General features: G+C 35.2%; 2 long non-coding RNA genes across 10 annotated transcripts; both read right to left on the reverse strand.

The window, feature by feature from the left end:
• Nucleotides 1–8,092: 8,092 nt before the first annotated feature.
• On the reverse strand, nt 8,093–9,462 carry LOC145165642 (uncharacterized). 3 transcript variants are annotated; one of them, XR_013740167.1, is made up of 4 exons: nt 8,962–9,462; nt 8,676–8,859; nt 8,540–8,600; nt 8,093–8,402 (listed from the first exon to the last, which is right to left on the reverse strand). It is a non-coding gene; the product is annotated as an uncharacterized LOC145165642 (long non-coding RNA). The 3 variants fall into 3 exon arrangements; XR_013740168.1 differs by having other exon boundaries at nt 8,676–8,864; XR_013740166.1 differs by lacking the exon at nt 8,962–9,462 and having other exon boundaries at nt 8,676–8,954.
• A 750-nt stretch (nt 9,463–10,212) lies between these two features.
• LOC145165643 (uncharacterized) lies at nt 10,213–14,887 on the reverse strand. 7 transcript variants are annotated; one of them, XR_013740174.1, is made up of 8 exons: nt 14,267–14,887; nt 14,042–14,081; nt 13,899–13,973; nt 13,737–13,811; nt 13,181–13,301; nt 12,924–13,001; nt 12,582–12,686; nt 10,213–10,425 (listed from the first exon to the last, which is right to left on the reverse strand). It is a non-coding gene; the product is annotated as an uncharacterized LOC145165643 (long non-coding RNA). The 7 variants fall into 7 exon arrangements; XR_013740175.1 differs by lacking the exon at nt 14,042–14,081; XR_013740173.1 differs by having other exon boundaries at nt 13,899–14,077.
• Between the last annotated feature and the right edge of the window lie 252 nt (nt 14,888–15,139).

The following is a 15,139-nucleotide window of genomic DNA, read 5'->3' on the forward strand; positions in this document are numbered from 1 at the left end:
TGCTTGACCTGCCGAAAGGTCAAGGCCGAGCATTAACGGCCTCATGTCAAGGTACAACCACTCCTCATTCCCATGTGGAAGTGGGAAGAGATCACTATGGACTTTATCACGAAGTTACCTAGGACGGCGAAGGGTGTGGACGCCATATGGATGATTGTAGACAGACTGACGAAGAGTGCCCATTTCATCCTGATTTCCGAGAGTATATCCACGGAAAAGTTAGCGGACATTTATGTACGAGAGGTGGTGGCTAGGCACGGGGTGCCATTGTCGGTAGTCTCTGATAGGGATGTTCGATTTACATCCAGGTTCTGGAAGAAGTTCCACGAGGAACTGGGTACTCAGTTACATTTTAGTACGGCATATCACCCTCAGACTGACGGTCAGAGTGAGAGAACGATCCAGACGCTGGAGGATATGCTTCGTGCATGCGTGCTGGATTTTGGAGGGAGTTGGGATACATACCTCCCACTGGCAGAGTTCTCATACAATAATAGTTATCATGCTAGTATTGACCGAGCTCCATTCGAGATGTTATATGGTCGGAGGTGAAGGACCCCAGTGTGTTGGGACGAGGTTGGGCATTGGGTCATGGAGAGCACTGAGGTAGTGCTCAAGACTACCGGATTGATTCAGCAGGTGCGTGACCGATTGCGAGTCGCACAGAGCCGTCAGAAAAGTTATGCTGACCGACGGCATTCGGATCTCGAGTTTCAGGTGGGGGATTTTGTATTGCTGAAGGTGTCACCCTGGAAAGGGATTATCAGGTTTCGAAAGAGGGGCAAGTTGGGGCCTCGGTTCATAGGCCCGTTCAGGATCACGGCCCAAGCGGGCAAGGTGGCATATCGCTTAGAGCTTCCAGAGGAGCTTAGTCAGATTCACAACACCTTCCACGTATCTCAGCTTCGGAAGTATGTTGCTGACGAGTCCGCGGTTATTTCCTTGGATGACATTCAGGTGGACGGGAGTCTAAATTATGTTGAAAGGTTGGTCTCCATCTTAGATAGGAAGACAAAGGGTCTTCGGAACAAGGAAGTGAAGCTGGTAAAGGTGCAATGGCAGCACCGCAAGGGTTCCGAATGGACTTGGGAACCGGAGGAGGAGATGCGGGAGCATTACCCTGATTTGTTTACAGCTATGGACTTCGAGGATGAAGTCTAGTTCAAGTGGGGGAGAGTTGTAACGCCCTAAATCAGGTATGGCATGAGACCCTCGAAGAATTCCGATTTTTTCATAATTGGTCCCTTGAGTACGTTGGACGTACTTATGAGTACGCTTAGCGTACTCTGCATTGAAGAATCGCGGAGGAGCCTTACGTACGCTGGGCGTACGCAACAGAGGGCCAAAACCCTAAATCTCAGACTTGTCCCCTATTTAAACATCCTTTAGCCTCTTAGACCAAACCCTATCAGTCTCTTTAGCCTCCTTTCGTCTATCTTCAGCTGAGATATTGTGTGAGAGGGTTTTGAGCTTAAGGAGTGGCTTTTGTGGCCATTTTAGAGTTCTTTCAAGAAGAGGAAGTGGTCAAGCAAGCTTGGGACGGTTTGGTGCTTCAAGAATCTGCATCTTGGTCATCTTGCAAAGCTTCTGGAGGTAAAAAGCTTGCACCTTTCCACTTAAATCTCTAGATCTAGCTAGGGTTTTCTAGTTTTTTCCCTTTAGTTGATTTTGGACCTCCACTTGTGAGTTAAGCAACTCCAGAAGGTGGGAATGACAGATCTGAGGTCCCTTGGTCCTTTAGTATCATAAAAATGGAGTCTTGATGGGAGTTTTGGCATCATGAATGGGTTTAAGACATAGGAAAGGTCTTACTGGAGGTGTTGGGTGTATATGAGGCATGCAAAGGCATAAAGTTGCCAACTTTATGCCTTATGACGTCTTAACAAACTTAGATCTAGCTTTTGGACGTGAAGGAATCGAGTATTAAGCACTTAATGGAGAAAGTGCTTAACCTGGTAGTACGTTGGGCGTAACCCAGTGTACGCTGCGCGTAGTCCCAAGACCCCAATACGTTGCGCGTACCAGGATGGTACGTCGAGCGTACGCATCACAGTTGGGCCAAATCTGTTTTGGACCTTTGAGCCATTGGGCCTCATTTGGTTATTGGACTCGGTTGCATTCTGTGAATTATGGGCCATTTCATCTGTTATGGGGTATGGATATATTGGTTGGGCCTTATTGGGCCAAGAGGCCCATTGATGATTTTGGACTTGGACTTTGGGCCCATTAGCAAGGGAAGGATAATTGGGCCTCATGGAAGGGTTTGAGGTTTGGGTTTCTTTTGATTAAGTAAGGTCCTGACATTAATTAATATTATTATTCAGAACGGGAGGTTACGGACTGTTAGGAGAGCAGCTTTTATATTCAGCAGACAGAGGTGAGTCTCCTCACCATACCAACGGGTCTAAGGCACCAAGGTCGGCCCATTAATTGTTATGCGATGTGTTATACTTGATTATTTGTGACATTTGCATGAAAGACCTCGGGGGGTTCCCGAGGCACCTAGGTATAAGACCTTGGAGGGTTTCCGAGGCATCCTCGGTAAAGACCTCGGGGGGTTCCTGAGGCACATGGGCTAAGACCTTAGGGGGGTTCCCGAGGCACCCGGAGTAAGACCTTGGAGGGTTTCCAGGGCATCCATATATGTTGTATGCATGGCTTATGTGATGTATGTAGCCTTAGGGCTAATATGATATATGATATTTGAATTGTATGTGTGGTATGCTTTGGGGAACTCACTAAGCATTCATTTACAGTTTGTGGAATTGTTTCAGGTACATCCGAGCCCAGGGGCAAGGGCAAGGCTTGATGGCGCGGCGTGCACTCTATCTCTCATTATTATGTTACGGGACACTCTTATGTTTTAAACAAAGTTGTAATTGATATGTTTTTTAAAACAATTGTAACTAGTTTTGTGGATGGTAAACATGGATTTTGGATTATTAAAAATGAAAATTTGTTTTGAAAAATTGGGTCGTTACATAACTTGAATTTCTCCCTTGTAGATGTCTAGTTCAGACAACTATAGTCTTCCCGAATCTTTTGGAAAAAGCTTTCCACATGAAGATGATATTCCACAATATCATAATTCACTTCCTCCACCTCCGCCGATTATTCTCCCTAACCCACAAGTTCAAAGACTTGAAAAGTTCAAGATCACTCAAGCCCTATTGGCTAGCAGACACCAAGATGGAAGGTCTGTGTGTGCCCATGTCTTGGAGATGAAGTCACGCATTGACAGGATGGGAATGTTAGGAGTCGTTGTGTTGAGGAAGTTGGTTGTTGACTTGGTTCTTCAGTCACTTCCCGAGTCGTATAGTCAGTTTGTTAAAGACTACTATATGACAGACCGCGATATGTCCCTTATCGATCTTACATATTTGATAATTGCTGCTGAATCAGCAATGATTTGGCACAGTGGTAATGCAAATTTGATTGAAAGATATGCTTCCCAAACTTACATGGACATTGACAATGGAAACATTGGAAGTCCAGAAAAGATTTCTTTTTCCAAGGGAAAGGGAAAGGCTAAGTCTGAGATAGTCTCGTGTATCATTCCCAAAGAGTCCATATGTTTCTATTGCCAAGAGAAGGGGAATTGGTTGTGAAGCTGCCCTAACTACCTGAGAGATATAAGAGCTGGTAAGGTCAAAAAGTTTGACTCTGCTTCAGGTAAGTCCACTATCTAACTCTATTAAGTTCCTATTTGGAGATTCTTAATACATGATGTGACAGGGTCGCATTTTGATGTTTTGTAGGATCAAAGAAAAAAAGGAAGCTTAAAATAAGAGTGAGCTGAATCTGATCGTGAAAAGATGGATTTTGATCACCTGATTCGATGATCGGATTTTTGAGTTGCTGCTTAGGAGTTATGATAGATTGCGTAGAAATTTGTAATAGCATAGTTTTCATATGTAATTGCACTGTAAGGAAAAGTTTTTCCACACCTTTTATAAATAAATAAAATTTTGACTTTTTATCTTATTTATATTTCCTTGCAATAGCATTTGTGAAAATTGATGTGTGTATGTTTCTATTTTAGCAATATGGATTTGATTCTTCGTTTGTGTTAGTGTCTAAATTTACCAAATAAGAAAAGATTCTCATCACCTAAGTTTCAGTTGGATAGAAACTTGGAATCATGCAGGTTGTATTGTGTGATGAATGAGAACCTTCATCTTTGGGAAATTAATACTAAATTCCTTGTTCACATGTATAGGTGAGTCAAGTGAAGGACTAGGGGATCGAGTACACTTGGTTGTGCATCGGTCAGGTACACCACAAAGAACGATAGGACTATTCGTTATGGTTTACTAAAGTTAGTAAATATGGTTATGCTTACAAGATTAAGTATAATTCTGAGTCATTGAAAAGTCTCAATGTATAGCAGAACGAATAAGAATAATCAAAGTCGGCAGAAAGATAAAAGTTTCTCCAATCTGAAAAGATGGGAGAGTACTTGAGTATTGTGTTTTATGATCATCTTAATGATTATGAAAACCATATCACAATTTGATCCTCTAAGGACATCTTAGTGCATTTGTTTGGCTAAGAAGAGGAATCAGGAATTGTTGAAATGGTTAAATCAATTAAGATGAATTATGCTTCGTTCCAAAATCAAATCTTAGAGTCATACTCCAAGATTGTATATTGATTGACATATCAGCAAATGTAGAGTAAAATGTTTTTTACTCTTGTACATTTGAAATTGGTAGGTTGTGATGTTTTGGATAAAACAAAGATCAACTAAGACCGATTGTCAAAAGTTTTCGTCTTGATAAGAAACCGCACTAACTCTTAAATATTTGTTTGTTAAGTAATGTTTCTTGACAAAGAGAATCATATATGTCAAGAGGTTAGTGTGAGTCTAAAAGGTCTTGAAAAGTTTCAAGAACTAATCAAGAGTAAACTTATTGTTAATCACTAGCACACGACTTGAGGTTTGTAACCTATCGTGTTGACATATTCTTGTTTCTGTGCTCGTTCCAGTTAAAGTTGACTATGCATGTGAGTTCTATGAGTTCTAAATTGTTTGTGTAACAACCTGGAAGCAATGGCAGGCCCTTGTTCTGCCAGGTGGCAAGAAATTAAGATTGAACAAGTTCAGTCCATATGAGTTTGGAACACATACACCATACAATTTAAGTGTTATAAGGTTTCTCTCCGCTTCATGAAAATGATTGTGAGGAAACGCTTTCACTAAGTAGATTACAAAGAATTAGCAATTGTGATATTTTCAAATTCGATTATGATTATGGCATCCCTCTTCATAGTTCGAATTGTGAGAAATGGCAAAAGGTCTAAACATTTGAAACTTATTGTTGTAAGTTTTAAAATTGTTTAGACACACATATGAGCTTTCTTATAAAAGGTGTGTGAGCTTAGATAAAGGCTTATCTAAGCATCTCGTGTCAGAAATCTGAACTTTGGTAAGAAAGTCAACAAGTATTGATTTTTAGAAGTCCAACTTATTTCTGGGTACATGTCAAAGCTAGTGGGAGCATAAGTGTTATGCTAGTAAGATAATAATTATTATGCTAGTGGGAGCATAATTATTATGGTAAGTGTTGCGAGTTAGCAGTGTTAATTATAGAAAACAAAGGTTTCAATTCGCAAAGTTGCAGGGTTGAAAAGTTGTTTTGCTATAATTAAGGGAGAGGAACTTATACTTCATTTCAATTCTAAAAGTTTAGATTGAGATTTTAATTAAATTTAGTCAAGGATTTATATGAATACCATGTTGAAATGCTTCAGCATTGGAAATTCTATATATGGAAATATTATAGCAAAAGACTGGTCAAGTATCATTTTTTTATGTAAGACATTATGAATCGTATCCCATATGTTTCGGGTATAGGATCGATTGCATATGCTATAATATTAATGTTTTCTAATTTTCCAAATGCCTAGGGCATTAAGAGGGAAAAAGACTAGAACTGGATATGACTAAAGTTATTAAACAACTACTAAGAACAATCCAAGGTTCGCCAAAGATTGGTTGTTTATGGATAGTTGGAAGTATAGTAATGGATGGACCATATTGACATTATTATGAATAGACATGATTCTTTTAACAATGAGTTGTCATATGGCGAATATGGAAATGTTTCCATAATGGGAGTTAGATATCAAGAATCCATGAGAAAGTTTGAAACTTTTATGCAAGAAGGATGTTCAAAGGAATGTGCTTTGAATATGAGACTTCGGATCTATAGAATTGTCTTGTAACAATCTCCAATGGAAAGTTTTGTAATTGTCAAAGTCTCTGTGACTTGTGTACATAGTCATTACAAAAGGATCAATGCATATAAGTTTAGAATCTAACAAATTATAGTAAGTGGCAAGAACTTGGTATTCTTACACTTGCGATAAGAATTTGGAATTATGAAATTAGTATTGTTGGAAATGTTTACAATTGATCTATTTCACAAAATAAGGACCGTAGGTAAACATAGTGTGCATGCTTGGAGCATGGGATAGCTATTGTTTTAATTCAAGTATTAGTGGATAAATCGAAACAATATACAATGAATAATGAGTAATCAATATGCTGATTAAATAAAAGGTGTTTTATTTACACTCAAAAGTTTTGGGGCCATATATGATTAATATTATTCTTTTGTTTCACTTTGCATGTTTTGACTTTCCGAATAATAATATTATTCAAACCATCCATAGTCGATCATACGTTGGAAGTAAGTATGGAAGAAGACTGTCATGAGTTGACTTGTAGATTGTCTAAGGCGTTAGGCATAGCAACAGTTTGCTACACCATTCATGAGTACTTCTAAAATAAAATTTGAGTATTGGATCAACCCGCGCTCACTTGAATCACTTCATGGAATTTATCATGAGTGATCGTGAGACGATAATATCATATAAGTCTTCAAACCTAGATATATGAGTTGTTGACTATGAATTAGTTGTGCATTGATGATACGAAAACGCATCAGTAACTTGATGTTATAAAACGTATCGTTGTGCATAATTTAATGAATAGTTAGTACAAGCATATAATGTCGAAGTTTATCTGTTCCTTTTATCCTAAGAGGATTAAAAGCGATATCTTGGGCCCCTCGATGATTCTGTTTTGACTTATGTGTCGGGCCCGGTCAGAACTAAATTAATGTGTTCAGTTATGTTCTATGTCAAACGAATCGGAAATCGGGAAACAAACTGCTGGACAATAAGTATGACATTGTTCCATGTATTTGTCCAGCTGATATCTTGAAAACAGAGGATTATATGATCCCTTATCTAAAGGATGCGTTAGTGACTGGGTCAAAGTTGACAGCGGCTTTTCAAAGCTTATGATTGCTAAGTTGGATCCTAGAGTTACATTGGCAGTTATAGTTATTAGACTTATCCAAGTGGGAGACTGTTGGATTTAGTGTCTAAGCCCATAACTATAGCTAGGATGTACTTGACCCGATTGTAGCATGGTCCTTTTGGGTTGCCTTCATCAGTGCAATTTGATAGGATGGACTTTTGAGAATAAGATTATTTATGATTTATTAATATATTACAAGTATAATATATTAATATGAAATCATATTATTTAATTAGTATTGATCAAGAATTAATTTGGAATTAATTTAGTGATCAAAAGAGACTAATTAAATATATGAGGATTGATTGTGTAAATAAATGATTCTAATAGTGTGGGCTAATGATCCATGGTTATTTAGGATGGGCTAAACCAATGAGATAATCCATGGATAGTCCATGGAGGTTAACCCATTGAGCCTAAGTATATGAAAGGTCATTAGGGTTTACAAAGTGTAACCCTAGCATTTGTCACACTATAAATAGAGTCTCCTAGAGCCAAAATCGGTTGCCCCATCATTCCAAGAGAGTGATACACGATTTTGAGCTTGCTAACCTATTCTATCAAGCCTCCTCGTGCATATGGTGTTTGTGAACCATTAGAGGCATCACACTTGAGGTGCTCAAGCTTTCAAAGGTCAAGAACTACAAGTCCTTCTAAAATGTATGTCATCTAACTAGATGTTTTATTCAATTGTTCAACTGTATGCTAGTTAGGACAATGCTTTGGAAAATTGAAAATATGCATGTATAATTAGAGAAAACATAAATCCAAAGCATTTAGGGTTGCATGTGCACCATAGGAATGTTATAGTGCTCAAAACTCATCAGTTGACCCATTAACACCTGACTGCAAACAAAAGTTCATATGACTTCATGAATGAATAAATTAAGAAAGTAATACACAAGTGTGAAGGGACATAAGAAATACTAAGAATAAAGATAAGAATGGAGATTGGAGAACATAAAATACATTAAGTATCTCGGACATTGTGGAGGAAATTCAAGACAAATGGCATCAAATCATTTGTCTCTTGTCTTATTGGATGAGAATTATTTTAGCAGCAGCACTATCTCTGGAATGTGAAAGAGAAGAAATGATTAGGAATTAATAAAGCTACACAAGAACTTATATAATACATATGTGATTGGTGGTTTATACTGAACAAATTATTTGACTTTATATAATACATATGTGATTGGTGGTTTATACCGAAGCAAGGTGGGATGTTGTTTTTCTGGAATGCTAAAACCTCCGACATCATAAGCTCTTCCTGTTTCAGATCACACATGAGTTCCATGATAAAAAAAAAAGTAAAAAAATTATAATTTACTAAATTAAAATATACCTTAAAGGACGGCGATGCTCAATAGACTACTGCATCATAAGCTCCTCTTGTTTCTGGAATGGTAAAACCACTACCTTTATGTCATGCTGAGAGCGAACGTTGTCGGAATCACCAAATGGAAAACCACTGGCAAAATTTGTTCCTTTAGTTGTCATAAATTATTCACACCTTCCACGAAATATAGCTTTCCTCAATTTGTCATAATTCCACCAAATCAACGAGGTAATGAAAATAGATCGAGTTAATGAAAACAAAATAAAATCACGAAGTCATTCATTATACTTACTTGAGAATCAAAACAGAGGTGTGATCTTTGTAACTTGTGGCTGTAGGAATTACGATCGAAAAAGAAGGAATCTACGACAGAAGATCCTCTCCAGTTCGAAGTGATCTACATATGCAGTTGGAAAGTCGTTTACAGATTTACAGATCGATAGAGCAACGTAATTGATTCCATCGGAGGTAGAGGCAGTCATTGACGAGCGGAGGGAGAAGCATAACCTAAATATGTTGATTCGTGGATTAAATTTTTACGACATGGACATTAGAGAGTGCAGATGTGCGAAGGGAGCCATAGATTCCGGTCAGCGATGCTTGATTTTGGCAAACGATATTCGAATGGAAGAGAGATATCCAACTGTTGATTAATCGCACCTTCTTCACGTTGATCGGGTTCAATGAAGCCTGGATCGTTCGAGGATTAGGGAGAATGGTCGATTGTCGGAGATGAGAGAGAGAGAGAGACGTGATGATTTGGTTTGACCTGATTTGAATCAAGGATTGAATTTGGTTTATGGGTATAAATTAAGTTATCCCAAAATGCCCCTGGATCATTTTAGTCAGGTACCCCCGCGTCTTTTTTTTAAGAATTTACAAAACTGCCATAAATCATCTTCACCTTCTATTATTTTGATCTAATGGTTCTTATTTGGTTCTTGGGTTCTCGGAAAACTATGAGTTCGATCTCATCCCTATATATATATATATATATATATATATATATATATATATATATATATATAGGAGTGGTTCAAATGATAACCAAAAAATGTTAAGAACCCTAAGAACCATTATTTAAAATGTTTTTATTAAGAGCATTTTGGACAAATCCAACATTCATAATGTATTAAACAAAAATTTTAATTTCCTAGTTTACAAACTACTTGCAACTTGTTGTCGGACCACCATCGGACTATCGTAGACCACCATCGGACCGTCATCGGACTAACATGAAATTCAGTAGCATTTTTCTAGTCATATTCACAGCTTAATAGAAAAACATTGTAGCTTCCATTTTATTAGTAATACTTTTTATTTTTTCAGCCAAAATATACAAAATTTTAGTAATATATATATATATATATATATATATATATATATATATATATATATATAATTATGTGTAGAAAAAATCAATTTTCTTTTTTCTAAATTATAGATTTTTTAAATAATATATCGTGTATAAGAAATATTAATATTCACAGTTTAAAATACAATATTCACAGTTTAATATACATAATACTTTACTAATACACAATTTACTTTCATGAATACCTTTCTTTATATTTTAACACAACATTTATTTTAATACATAAAATTCACAACATAACATATTACAAGCCATTATACACTAATTTACATATTTAAAAAGTCAAACCTAAACTCTCCCACCACCATTGTCACGACCAACTACCACATGTCACCACCAACCACACGTGTCACCGTGTCGCGATCATCCTTCATCCTGAATCTGTAGATATAAAATCATTGACTGAAAAATTAAATATTATATTCACAATTTAATAAACCAATTAATTTACTTATTCATAGTTTAATGCAAAAGAATTATAAAAACTAATACATTTTTACATATTTGTATAACAAAAAAATAAATATATTAACATGAAATTAATATAACCATTCATACATAAATAATTTATATTTTAACACAAGGTTCATTAAAAATTCACAGCTTAATACAGACAATTCACAGTTTAAACAGAAAATACATAGCTTAATGCAGTCAATTAACAGTTTAAAACTAAAAAATCACAGTTTAAACAGAAAATTCACAGGATAATATAGTCAATTCACAGTTTAAACAGAAAATTTACAGCTGGATGTAGTTAATTCACAATTTAAAATACAAAAATCACAATTTAATACACAAAATTAACAACTTAATATAGTCAATTCACAGTTTAAACAAAAATTCACAGCTTAATGCAGTCAATTTACAGTTTAAAACACAAAGATTACAGTTTAATACACAAAATTCACACTTTAGTACACAACTAGTATGCATTCATAACCGTATTACAAATTAAACTCTTAATACAATCAATTCACAATTTAATACAGAAAATTCACAGTTTAAATATTATATTCACATTTTAAAAAACATATTAATTCACTTATTCATAGTTCAATGCAAAACAATTATAAAATAATATATTTATACATATTTATACAACACAACAAATATATATATTAAAAAAAATAATACAAACATTTATACATAAATCATTTATAACATAAAATTTATAGTCCGTTCACAACTTAATATATCATCTATTCACAACTTAAAACATATTCCATTCACAACTTAATTCAATCGATTCGTAGTTTTCATATTATCAATTTAATGACTTTGATATATATATATATATATATATATATATATATATATATATATATATACTAAGATTGTAGTGATAATACTATTTATTTATACAAGTCCATTTAGGTTCTTCTCTAACCTTCAAATAACATAATCTTTATTTTATGTGCTTATAAAATAATTTATACTCATAAGATAATAACATAATCTTTATTTTATGTGCTTATAAAATAATTTATACTCATAAGATACAATTGTTATTAAACTTTAAAAAAATAAATTAAAAACTAAGAAAGTTTACTTTGGAAGAATATATAACATTTATATTTTATATATATACATATCTTAACAGAGGTTACTGTGTTTCCTTTATTATATTCATAAATTCATAAATAACTAGCAGTTTTGTCACATGACACCATAAAATGCAACAAAAATAAGAAAATTTTACTTTTTACAACATAATACAATACAAGACATACGATATACATTAAAAAGTTTCAGCTAAGAAACAAATCGTTCAATCAATTCAACTTCATTCATGTCAAAGTAACACAGAAACCAAAGGAAGGCTTTCTACCATTTCTGTTCCCTGAATACCATTAATGACAAAAGCACCCGAAGCTAAAAATATTTATTCATATATTTCTGATTTTATTTTATAACTATCTATCCTCCACATCTAAAACTCTATTAGCAAATAATATATAACAAAATTAACATTAACAGTTTGGGTTTTAAAGTACCTCAAGAAAAACGTCACAAGCCCTAAGATTCAGAGAGGTTTAGGCAGGACTATAAGTATAAGCAACCCCATAAGAATATAGGTGAGTTTTGTATGTCCAAACCAAATTTAAGACCAAAGAATTCACACACACACACAAACACACACACAAAAAAAAAACTACAAATGTAATTTCCAAAAACACAACAAATTATGAGATTAATGCACGTTAGTCACTTTTATTGTTAAAATGACGATTTACAAATATTAGGCTTATCAAGAACTTGCTTGAATCACCACTAATGTAAATACTAATTATAATGTGTCATATGCTAAAAATTGTAATCAACAATTGGTGAAAGACCTGATACAAAAATGTAATCAACAGTTGGTGAAATAGAAACAATTGATCCCAAACTTTCAGAGAAAATAGTATCAAGCATTCCCAACCTTTGAAAGCAACTAACACACATTTATATTACAAATTTTGGCAGATATGTGCCGAAAGGGTTTAGGCTTTCAAAATCAAACATATATCTAAAGAAAGTTGAGCATATTGTACCTTTATTATCTTCTAGCAGGTTCATTCGTTTCTTAGCCAACTGTTGCCTGCGAAATTGTGGAGCTACTATAACTGCAATGAATGACCATGTCGGCAAACAGATATCTGGTCAACAAAATAAATAAAAAAACAAAAATAAATTCATTGTCATTCTATATTCATCATATAATTGGAAAAAGAGAACCTATCTTTCCTCATCTACCCATCAATAATGAACATGTTGTTTTCAAATTTACTTATAAACATCCTGGTAAACGTAAGGGTAAAACGGTCATTTATTCTAGACAAACATTATTTATCCACTCAGCAAAAAAAAGGGTTTTGAAGAAAAGATTCGCGTACCTGGAGGCGAGTTGATACATTTTCCCTAGTAATTCCACCCAAATATCATCAAATCAAGAATCCTTTTTGGCACAACTTCTGCATAATTTAGACCAAAAATACCAACTTCTAGTCAAATTTTATACAAACCCACCATGTGAAATTATGAAAATGGAGTCATTCTCAATCCTCAATCGATTAACAGAAGCAAGAAACTAAAAGAATCAATTTTGGGTGAACAAACTCCACAAAAAGTTTTCGTAGCTTTCTCTTCTTACTTGTGAGACTTGCATGCTTCAAGACTCATGATTGCTTTTCTTATTTGGATAATTGGATATACTTTTATTTCACTACACAACAAATTTTCATATATGCCACCATTTGTCCCAAACTGCAAGTCTAATATGGTTGGTATCAGTAAATCTGTAAATGTAAGCATGATGACAAGTATAATATCATTTTCAGCACTACAATTAATATCTGGAATGATCCATTAAACGTTCTTGATTTTGTTTACCTAATCCCCTTGCAGTAGGTTTCATTAAACTTGAGGTTCTTGGAAAACTTGTTTTCCAACCTGATTTTGTCTTAGATTTATAATTATCATTTCTTGTTGGTTGTTGCCTCTGGGAGGTTTGTTGACAGTAACTTTTGTCTTAGATTTACAATGATTCTTTGATTTTGACAGATAAACTAAATAAACCTAAAATAAAACTGAAATGATAAGCTGAAATTAGTTGTTGCTTGTAGATTTCTAGCCCTAATTATAGCCTAACTAAAAATGATTCATAAAAAATCAAAATGAAAACTTGAACATAACATGAATGTGCTTACTGTGTTATTGATGTCTTCCAAACATAAGTAAACCTCAAGTAAAGCCAAGGGTAAGGTCTGAGCATAGTTCCACCACTTGTAAATTAAGAAAATAAATATTAATAAAGCTTGCAAACCTTTAATTGAGATGTTCACCCATAAAAAACGTCGAATTGTACTTACATGGTGCTGGTTAAGAAGATCGATCAAGTTTCTGACACGACTTCAAAACCGATTTTCACCAAATTTGAAGAAGCCCTAACATGAAACATATTTCCATCAAACCACCAAACGAAATTCACAAAAATTACTTGATTTGATAATACCAGCCCTTTTCGATTGTCAGAGTTGAAGCCCCAAACCTACCTGGTGCAAAAATACAAATGAATGATCAAAACCACTTCCTACATCAGAAATCACAACTTAGAATCCATCAAAATATGAGCATATAACCCTAAAAAATAACTGAAAATGCCAATACATCACTTTAGGAAGAAAGAAATGGGGAATTTGGATCATGAAAAGTAGTTAACCCTAAGAAGTGTATGTACCTGATATCACAGCACAGTGAATGATCTTCTTACGGTCAGATGATGGAAGAAAAAGGACGTCGGGGAACATGACTGACATGAGAAAAAAACAGGGCAAAAACTGTACAGAAGAGGATAAAATCATGACAAACGCTGCACTCATGTTCATCCTCACCAGTTTTCATCTTTATCTAGTTGGTGCTACGTCTAGGGTTCGATGATGAAGATGGTTGATGAAGTGGTGATATGTGGTGAAGAAGAGGGGGGAAACACCTATGATGACCGCAAATGGAGGCCGACAACTGCTTGGGTCGCGTGTAGGATTTGACGACTTTGATTGTGGCCGACGACAACCAATCGAGGTGGGCAGACGGTGGATGTAGGTGAAGTGGGTTAAAACAGAAAGGAGTTTAACAATGAAGGCAGATGAAAAATAGGGTAATAGCCGGTGGAGCGCCTTGTTGAAGCAAACGGCGGAGAAGGCAGCGACGATGAGTGGTGATTGGCATCGAAGGTCGCACCACCGTCTATAATTGGTAAAAAGAAATGAATAGAAAACGGAAGACGGTGTAGGGATGTTTCGATTGATCCATCTGCGCTATTCCCTAATTGAAGAAAGTTGTAAAGCCTTCAGAGTCAAAGGCGGTGGAGAGGAGAGTAAAAACGTCCGATGGCAGGGGACCTAAATGACAATTTTACAAACCTATGTGGCAAAATGAAAAGGCATAAAAGAATTGTGGCTAAATTCTCCAGGAAAAGAAAAGTGAAGAAACATTGGTGGCAAAAGTAGTAAAACCAAAAAAGGAACTTAGATAAGGCTCCCCAAATTAAGTATATATATATAATTATATTTAAGAATTAATCTAGAACTTAGATAAGGCTACCCACTATAAG

This window comes from Lactuca virosa, chromosome 3 (genome assembly GCF_052849685.1).
Source record: "Lactuca virosa cultivar CGN04683 chromosome 3, Lactuca_virosa_CGN04683_v6, whole genome shotgun sequence".
NCBI classification, from domain to species: Eukaryota; Viridiplantae; Streptophyta; class Magnoliopsida; order Asterales; family Asteraceae; genus Lactuca; species Lactuca virosa.